This window comes from Salvelinus sp. IW2-2015, unplaced genomic scaffold (genome assembly GCF_002910315.2).
Source record: "Salvelinus sp. IW2-2015 unplaced genomic scaffold, ASM291031v2 Un_scaffold5644, whole genome shotgun sequence".
NCBI classification, from domain to species: domain Eukaryota; kingdom Metazoa; phylum Chordata; class Actinopteri; order Salmoniformes; family Salmonidae; genus Salvelinus; species Salvelinus sp. IW2-2015.
Window position 1 is genome coordinate 38403 of NW_019946909.1, and position 9792 is coordinate 48194.

The 9792-nt window shown below is 42.7% G+C and overlaps 1 pseudogene; it reads right to left on the minus strand.

The window, feature by feature from the left end:
- Positions 1 to 1046: 1046 nt before the first annotated feature.
- LOC112078406 (myosin heavy chain, fast skeletal muscle-like) lies at positions 1047 to 9697 on the minus strand (annotated as a pseudogene).
- Positions 9698 to 9792: the final 95 nt, after the last annotated feature.

Genomic DNA, 9792 nt, shown 5'->3' on the forward strand with positions numbered 1-9792 from the left:
TGATTTTGCGGTGACCTAACATAATCATTTGTGGTACTTTCGCTGTAAAGCCTTTTTGAAATCGGACACTGTGGTGGGATTAACAAGAAGTGTATCTTTAAATGGTGTGAAATACTTGTATGCTTGAGGAATTTTAATTGAGATTTCTGTTTGAATTTGGCGCCCTGCACTTTCACTGGCTGTTGTCATATCGATCCCGTTAACGGGACTGCAGCCCTGAGAAGGTTGAACCCTTTACAGTCAGGGGAAAAGGCCTATATTGACAAACCCAAATTGAAATGTTTCTGTAAGAAAACGTTTAGAGAGTGTAATACAATACAAAATTATTAATCCACTATGTTAGTTCTTAACACTTAGAGGCACAACGGCCCTGGGAGGCTTACAGTGATATTTTAGTCACTCTCTCCAATTTGTTCATTCGCACTTGATTTTATTCCGAGTAAGATAGCAGCCTACATGTTGCCTAGCTTCCCAGACTCCTTGCTCCGGCCAAACACTACGCCAAGTCCACGGACGGACGCTAGTTTTCTCTCAGCAATGAAGTATGTAGCAAACGACAGATCAGCGGAAGAATTTAGTGTGAGTCGTCAGCTAGCTTACACAAGAAAAATACTTGTAATATTGGTAGTCACCATTTGGATGCCACGATGATACAGTCTACACTGTTCAATGGGGAGAGTTTGCACCGGCAACACAAAATGACATGAGGCAGGCACAGTGTTCTAGCTCCTGCTTTCCTCAGTAAGGAATGGGAAGTAGCTAGACAGTGTAGCCATATCAGGCCAGGGGATGGCTAAAGCACATTTATCAGTGATGTAAAGTACTTAAAACTATAATTAGATTTTTAGCTGGTCAGTCCTTACATCCATAGCTCAGTCTGAGAATTTGAGTGGTTACATTTCTCCAGCCTCATCCCTCAGCTGATGTGGACGCTTTGTTGGTGTACTTGTTGTTGTTAGAATCCCAGATTGCTCCATTATTTAAAGTACAATATTTTTGGTATGAAAATTGTTTGCTGAGTAATAAGTCCACAGTCACAAAGGAAGTGTATGTAGATCCACATGTTTTAATCAACGCTCAACATTTCACCATGAAAATCATATTTTATGCAACACAGGAAAATGGTAAGACTTTGATCTTCACATACTTTGGTCTTGTTTATTCAGCAACTTCTTTTCCCTGTAAGAATAAATACATAATATAATTATCAGATAATAATACATGATAAAATATATGGATAAATAAATGATCAGTAATAACAAGAACATGATAAATATATGGATAGAATATAGTATAGTAATAATAATACATGATAATAGTATAGATATAATTAGAACATGATAATATATGGATAGATATGATCAGTAATATATGATGATATAAGGATAGATAAATGGATAAATTATCATGATAAATATATAAATAATGAATATTGATAAATTATGATAGAATAATGATCAGTAATAAATGAACATGTAAATATATGGATAAATATAATGGATCAGTAATAATATGAACATGATAAATATATGGATAGAATAATATGGATCAGTAATATATGAACATGAAAATTAATATGGATTAAATATAATGGATCAGTAATAACAATGAACATGATAAATATATGGATAGAATATAATGGATCAGTAATAATAATGAACATGATAATATATGGATAGAAGAGATTGGATCAAGTCTTTAATGCTCAGTGCTCAGCTTGGATTTTCAATTTTGAAGTTCCAACTGAATTAATCTTTATTGTTTAACGCTTCCTGAAATGTGCTTCTTAGAGATCTTCAAAACAGTTGAGTGTAAAAGGTCTGTATTGACCTCTGAGAAGACTGAATCATAGGTGGTGTTGATGTGTCATATCTGAACATGAGTCAGGTACAGGTTTAGAAGCAGTTCTGTACCTTTCCAGAGTCACGGGTCTTGGCTCTGAGCTTGTTGACCTGAGTCTCAGCGATGTCAGCACGCTCCTCAGCCTCCTCCAGCTCATGCTGAACCTTCCTGAACTTAGACATATGGCTATTGGCTGCTTCCTCCTGGGTGAGGAAAAGAGAGGGAGAGCAGAACATCAGCATTTAAAGTTTGAAGCTTCGGTAGCAAATATAAATATTATTTTCAACAAAACACATTTTGGCAGATTTAGGAAAGCAATGTATACAGGGAGAATATATGATAGAGCAGAGAAAGTGACTGGCAGAACGGGGGATCAAACTGCTGCCTCCAGCATGATCACTAGACCAGCTAATTAATATTCAACCCCTCTCCTTTAAGTTGGTAACACATAGGAGCACTCAGAAATGTGTACAATTTCATCAGCAATTACTTGCACTATCAATTGTCATTGTTGACTGATGTGCTGTAGCAACACTTACTTCAAACTACATTTTATGGACATTAAGTTTTCTAATGTTAACTAGGGATTTTTCTTCTTGAATGTCTGCTTTCAGAGTATTTGACTAAGTCTGTGACTCACCGCTTCCTCAGAATGCCTCTTGTAGGCCTTCACTTTCATCTGCAGCTTATCAACCAGGTCCTGAAGTCTGCTAACATTCTTCTTATCCTCCTCAGTCTGTGGGAGAAGATCACAGAATCAATGTCCCATAGTTATACACACAAACCTGTCTGTGTGAAGAATGTACTTTCTCTTACCTGGTAAGTGAGCTCCTTGACTCTGCGCTCATACTTGCGGACTCCCTTGACCGCCGTCTACACCTCTTCTCTGCTCTGCCTCCACCTCAGTCTCGAGCTCACGCACCTTTGTGGAAGAAAATAAACGTAGGAGTTGGAGGTCGTGAAATCAGACGTAACAAATATTTGTAAAACAGAGGTATAGTCTTCAACCCAGTCAAGGGGGCACAATTTTGTCATGTTCCTATGTACTCTTTTAAAACATTTATTGAAGGGGTCTGTATATAAACAACAACTTTTCATTATCTAGGTCAGTGGTTCTCAAAGTGGAATTTACATTTTAAATTTGTTTATGTATATTTCTAGCAAGAACAGATTAAACAGCCAGGGATCTTTGGAAAACGTTTAGAGGGTGCAATACAGTACAATGTAATTTATTCATCCACAATTTATGTTATTAACTCTTAGATGAACAACGGGTCTGGGAGGCTCACAACTCAATTCTTCTTGTATTAGTAACATGACTATCCATGTTGTCATGCGTTTAGTGGTGTATGGTGCAGTACCAGTAAGGTGACTAAGAGCCGCCACTCGCATGTTTTAATTGCTTCTATTTTGGGGCTCGCGCCATGGCAGTTGAGAGAAGTTCGCCATTTGAGTCAACAGCAAGCCAGAAGCACCGACATAAATACATTCATATATTTTTATTTTAAAGGTAAGCGAGTGTAAAATCCCTATATTCAAGACGGTAATGTTTCTGTAGTATGTACATATGTTTGTTGAGATGTTAATGTTGTGTTTTTAGGTTTTATGAACTTTATAACGTCCGCTAGCCTCACAGCTAATTCAGCCATTAGCCTGCTAGCTGTTATCCCAGCATAGCAACGGTAGCTTTCCCTAGCAACGGCCGGTGAATGAGACATAACGAAAGAGAGAGAAATTATTACTATGACATTAATTCGATGAATGTATATTATATTCTTGTGTTGATATTTATTGTGAATTATTATTATTATTATGAATGAAATGGCAGATTAGAAGAAGTCTGCTGAGACAACAGTTTAAGCCTGAATGAAGCAACGAAATGAATACATTTGAATTTATTTAAAGGTCTTTAAATCAACTCCACTAATTAGTGTAAAAATTATATAATTTGTTTTGTTATGATCTATAAATTCACGGTAATTTAAGCTTTTAAAACTGCAAATAAAAATTGCCCAAGGCTAAAGTGTGTAGAATGACAGGAAATTACCTTTAAAACAGCAAACATTTCTCTCTGATCAAAGAAGGGGGACTTAAATGTTATTTACCCAGGGCCCGAGACTTGATTAGTCCAGTCATGCAACTGCAGAAAGTATAGTAAATCTGCGTGGATGCTATTTTTGATCACTTTAAAGTAGGAGTTGTGTTCTGATATTAAGAAGAGGGTCCCTGATGAATCGCTATCACAAAAGGGGTGGTCCCCGATGCAAAGAAGTTTGGAACCCCTTGATCTAGGTGGGTTATATCGAGAACAAGTCACTAAACAATGCTCCTGTGTATTTTTATATGATTTAATACATGTCCAGCAATCAGTCTTTCAATCCACCCTAATCCACCCTGCTGTAACTCACCTGGACTCCAGTTTCTGGAGCTGCTTCTTGCCTCCCTTCATGGCCAGATTCTCAGCCTCATCCAGGGCGGTGCTGCAGGTCCTTGACTGTGACCTCCAGGTCTTCTCATCCTCCTCCAAGGTTGAGAACTGGTGTCCATGCTCCTTCTTCAGCTCCTCAGCCTCATGGCCGCCTGGAACTAGGTAAGTTTTGGTTTAATTATGCACCAATCATAACGCCCCCTCAGATCTTTGTTTGTTCTTAACCAGCCCTGCTACCAAATTGGACTGGGGGACAAATCATGTTGGATGTAATCCAAGGACTTCACGTAGTGATTTGCTTCTTGGGCCTTCTCCCTCTGCAATTCATGGCCCTCCTGGACGAGTCCGTCCCACCTCTCCCTGCACCTGCACGAGGTCAGTCTCCAGCTTCTTCTTGGTGTTCAGTAAGGTGGTGTTTTCTGGACAGGAGGTAACCAAAGATGATTTGTTTGACTCTCAAAGAACTTGCAAGTCACGAAACTGAAATATGAAATCTAAGGCAAACCACTGTCAAATTCAAGGTGTGTTTAAACTGTATGCCCTTGGTTGAGTTTTCATTAGAAATGGCTTTTGACCCATACCTGGAGTGCAGCAGTCCAAACACGCTCGCTTGGCGTCTACCAGCTCAGTCTCAGCCACTTTGGGCCTCTTCTGTCCTGGCTCCAGAGCAATGACTCTCAGCTCCTCGATTTCAGCCACCATCAGACCGTTTCTGCGCTCTCCAACATGGGCTGCCTTTGCTTCCATTCATTGTCTTCTGCGACACGGACGGCGTCATCAAGGTGTTGCAATTGGGCATCCTGGGGTTTCAACAAATGACATTCGTTAACTTAGGACTTGTGGAAGTAGGGGTGATAGGATTCAGTGATAGAAATGTTCAACAGGTAATAATTTCCCCAGTATCGCTACCTTTAGTACATAAACCAACTCTATTCAAATCCTCATTGTTTCTATTATTTTTCTAACAGATTTTCAAAACAAATCCCTCTCTATGTTCAGGTTCTTGAAGCTGCTGTCCAAGTCCCTTTACCCGTTGAGCTGTCCCTGAACATTCCTCAGCCTGTTTCTGGGCCTCAGCGGCCCATCCTTTGGAGTGGCTCAGCTGGATTTCCATTCTCGTTCCAGGTCTCCCTCCATCTCTTTTCCAACCCTCGAGGGCAAATCATTCCTGCTCCTGAACCTCAGAGTCCAGGGTGCTCTGCATGGAGTCAAACCACCTCTGGCGTTTCCTCTGATCTGCTCCATCTCCTCGTCTTTACTCAGCGATCCTTTCCTGTCCACCCTCACCCTTGAATCTGGTTCAGCCTCCAGCTGCACACGCAGAATCTTGGATTCCTCGTGGCTCCAGTGTTCCCTGGACAAACAGAAGCAGTCAGGCCAATTGTGTTCAATACATTGGATGAGGCATGAAATATATAAATGAACTACAATAAACTCAAATACAGGGAGTCATTGGACTGTAGCCTGGCGTTGGGCTAGTGGTCAACACTGCTTTTCCCCATCAAACAGGCTGTAGTTTGTACGCTGCGAGCCCCTCCTCCCAGAGCGGTCTGGATCTCACGACTTCTCTGTCTCCACGTCTTCCTTGGCCTTCTCCAGCTCATGGATGCTCTTGCCAGTCCTCTCTCCGATCTGCTCAGTTAGGTCAGAAGATCTCCTCTGGCACACACACACACCGGAGCAGTTTACACCTTGGGGAAGATTTTCAAGTGGAATTTCGGCCAACATGCCCGAAAGTTTGAATTGAATCATAAATAACAGTGAATTTATTAACAAGCAATTCAATCTTGCCTAATGAAACATGAGCAACATAGATTTGCTGTCTTAAATTGCTCATCGTTGCAGGTTCTTGTTCTCTCTTCTTCAGACGTCTCCAGATGATCCAGCAGCCTCTCGTAGGAGTTCTTTTCATCTTGAAGAGTAGTGCTCATAGAGCGAGCCTCCTTCTGAGCTCCTTCCAGCTCAAGCCCTGGCCCTCCTCATACTTCTGCTTCCACTCCTGCCCCAGAACCTAGGAAATCCATGGGATTTTTGTCAGAAGTCATTGATGAAGAAATTTTGAAATCAGAAAATATGCTTCAAATTATACTAACAAATTGGATCAATATAGCAGACAAGTAAATATCACGCGCTAAGGTGGAGGTTTATTCATTTTCACCTTGTTCAAAGTTCCTCTGCTTCTTGTCTTTAGGTTGGCGGCCAATGGCGTTGCTCTCTCAACAATCAAATCATGAGGTCCTCCACCCTCTCCCCTGCAGGCCTCTTGCTGGTCTTCTCCAGGGAGGCGCACTTGGAGTTGGTCGCCTCAAATTGGTCTCCTCAAGCAATCCTGCAGACTGGGCCAAGCTTCTTCTGTTGGACAACAGAGGATGGTTTTAATGTTGCGAAAACAAAATGTTACAAATACATATTGTTTGATTCTCACATTTTCTCAGAGCCCCCTACCACTTCTTAACATCCACACATATTGGAGTTATTTCTGTTGTGTGTGACTTCACCTGTGTGGCCCTCCCTCCGCTCCTCTGTTGCGCTGGATGGCATCAGTTTCATACTTAAGTCCTCCACTGAGCCACCTCACCTATTGGCCTTGGACATGCCCGTTGCAGCTCTGCCTTGGCCTCCTGCTCATCCTCAAACCTGCTCCTCAGGAGGTACACAGTCATGGCGGGCAGACTGGACAACCGTGGGCCAGTGCGTTTTTTAGCCGTGGAACGAAAAAGAAAGACAACCATGCAAAGGAGAGATAAGAGAGATAGTAAAACCAATGACAGTAGGAGTCTCTGAGGGTGGAGAGACAGTAGGGGTCTCTGAGGGTGGTGTAGTCACCGTCTAATGTAAATATATGGCTCTAAACTTTCCCATCTTGGGTGCCTTACCTTGACCTCCTCCTCAATCGCCCTCTTCAGCTCCTCCACCTGCTGAGTGAAGGCCTGTTTTCCTCTGGCAGCTGAGACACCAGGGCTTCCTTCTCCTCCAGCTGGCGGCCAAACTCACCTGCAGGAATAGAGGGGAATCTTGGTTAATAGGGTCACTGTTTTCTAAGATGGAAAATGTATTTAATGTATCATAGGTAATGTTTGTTTCGGAGGTAAATAGTAACAGTAGAAACTATGTGGACCAGTGGATGGCTCCTCAGAAGAAGTCGATACAGCCCACAATACTTTTGTGTTTTAACTAAAGGAAAGCATTTGGGTGTTGTTTCATTGTTGTTGGTACCATTTTCTGTTCAGGAAGTCTGGCCCTCTGTCCACTGAATGTCGTTTGACCTGGCGACATTCTCCATCATTCTTAGTCCTTGAGCTCCCCTCAGCTGGTCTCAAGAGTACGGCACATCTTCTCCAGATTTTCTGTTAGTGAAACAATGTTCCATCATTACTTTATATATGGGACTCCTGTCAACTTCAGTTCACTTGCAATGGTAATGTAGTTGGATCCCTCCCTCGACAACTGCTTGAAAACAAAAACATCTCTACTCACCTTAAGCCTTGGCGACGGCCTCCATGTTGCTATAGAGGTCATCCAATCTCCATCTTGTATTCGCTCTTCTCCTTCTCCAGCTTCTGCCTTAAACGGCCGCTGCAGGTTGTCGAATCTGCCCCCGACGCTCAGCCACACTGTCGGCCTGCTTTTGCGCAGAGCGGCGCTGTGGCCTCATGCTGCAGGGTGGACTCTTCAAGATCACGACGCAGCTCTGGAAACTCAAAGCCTCACGCTTCTTGGTTCCATCCTCAATCTGAGCAGCAGTGGCGCCCGGCCTCCTCCAGCCTCTCGCTGATCTCCCTCAAGTTTCCCTGGAGAAGATCGGCCCTCTTGCCTTCTCAACCTTAGCCCTGGCAGCACGTCAGGCCTCAATTCCCCTCCAGCTCCTCAAATACGGGCCTAGAACAGGGGCAGGAGCAGGGGGGATGAACACTACAATAACAGTTGAAACAATTGAACCTTCACAAAATAATAATAGTATTGATATATTTTGCAATAAATGTGTTAATACAAAGGCCAGTTACACAATCATATTCAGTAGACAGTGGACCTGGCAGGAACCAAACCACAATGTTCAGAACCAACCATTTCCCATAACCTAAACTCAGCCATCAGAAGCCACCGGGAAAAATGTTTGCTACCTTAGATAATGTTTTCACATGAAATGATTCAGGTGTTTTGCCTTTTTCTGTACTGGAGCTTATACCCTGTAAATGTACCTGGGAGTTCCTTGATCTTCTGCAGCTGAGCTCCCAGAGACTGCTCCTCCCTCAAACCTTGCGAGTGAGCTGGGTGGTCTCAAACTCCTTCCTAAGACCAAAAACACGTTGATTTCAGAGTTAGTTTTGGTTTGATAGTGTAAAGGCAGACTACAGATACCATTCACTTTGCTTGTCAGAATCTTCCCAATGGAAAGCTAATTCATAATAACAAGTATCAGCAAGAACAACATTATAAGCAGGTAATCTGTAGTCCTTTGTTTGTGTTTTACTTCTTTGATTTTCTCACAGCTTGCTGCTTGTCCATTTCTCCAGGTCCAATTATGGACTCCTGGGGGCCAGTTTCAGATCTCCCTCCAGCTTTCCTCTTGGATCCGCTCAAGGTCCATACGGAGCATTCTTTCTCTGCTCCAGAGAACCTTCAAGCTATAAAATAAAAACACATATAATTGTTCAAAATCTAAACAACTGAAGATATATCATCTTACCTACTATCATGGCAAACTGTCAAATCCTCACTGTCGTCCACTTGCTGTTCCAGCCTTTGGTCTTGGCCTTGGTCAGAGTGTTGAACTTTGTCCTCCTCTGCCCTGCAGGTCATCCAGTGGTCTGCCTGGTGGGCACTCTGGAGGGCTTTCTCTCCTTGGGTCAGCTTGGCAACCTCTCATCCCATAGACGCCATCTCCTCTGTCAGGTTTTTAACCTGGAAATGGCCACAACATAATTACACTTCACCATAAAGGGGAGATTTTAGTTTGTTATAATATTTCATTCCATTTCATTTGAATTAGAATGTTGTCAACAATTACTGCACGCTGTAGATTCAACACTAAGATGGGAATTCCCCACAACTGAAATTCCCCTTTGTGTCTTTATTGTTTCCTTGCACCCACATACATCTTGAATTCCCATTCTGTTAAGCTATGTTTTGAGTTGAAATTATTGTTTTGGTTAGACTGTTATGGTAAGACCACAAGAACCTTGTTTTCAGTGGCGTCTTTCTCCTTCTCCACTTTGCCAGGGTGAGCCTCCCAGGTCAATCACCTACACACCCACCCACACCTCCACAACACACACACCACACACGCCGCACTCACACCCCCCCAGCTTCCTGTTCTTCTTGCAGTCAATCAGCATTGATCTCCTCCTCATCCTCTCGCCTCTTCGTCGTCTCTTTGAGTTTTGGCCTCCAGCTGGATCTTGGCTCTTTGATGAGCCCCTCGGCGACCTTTCCTCAGCATCGTTCAGACCTCTCCTCCTGGTTTCAGAACAGGAGGAGAATCAGAGGCCTCTAACTTTAAGTGAAAGATGTCAGAGCATTCA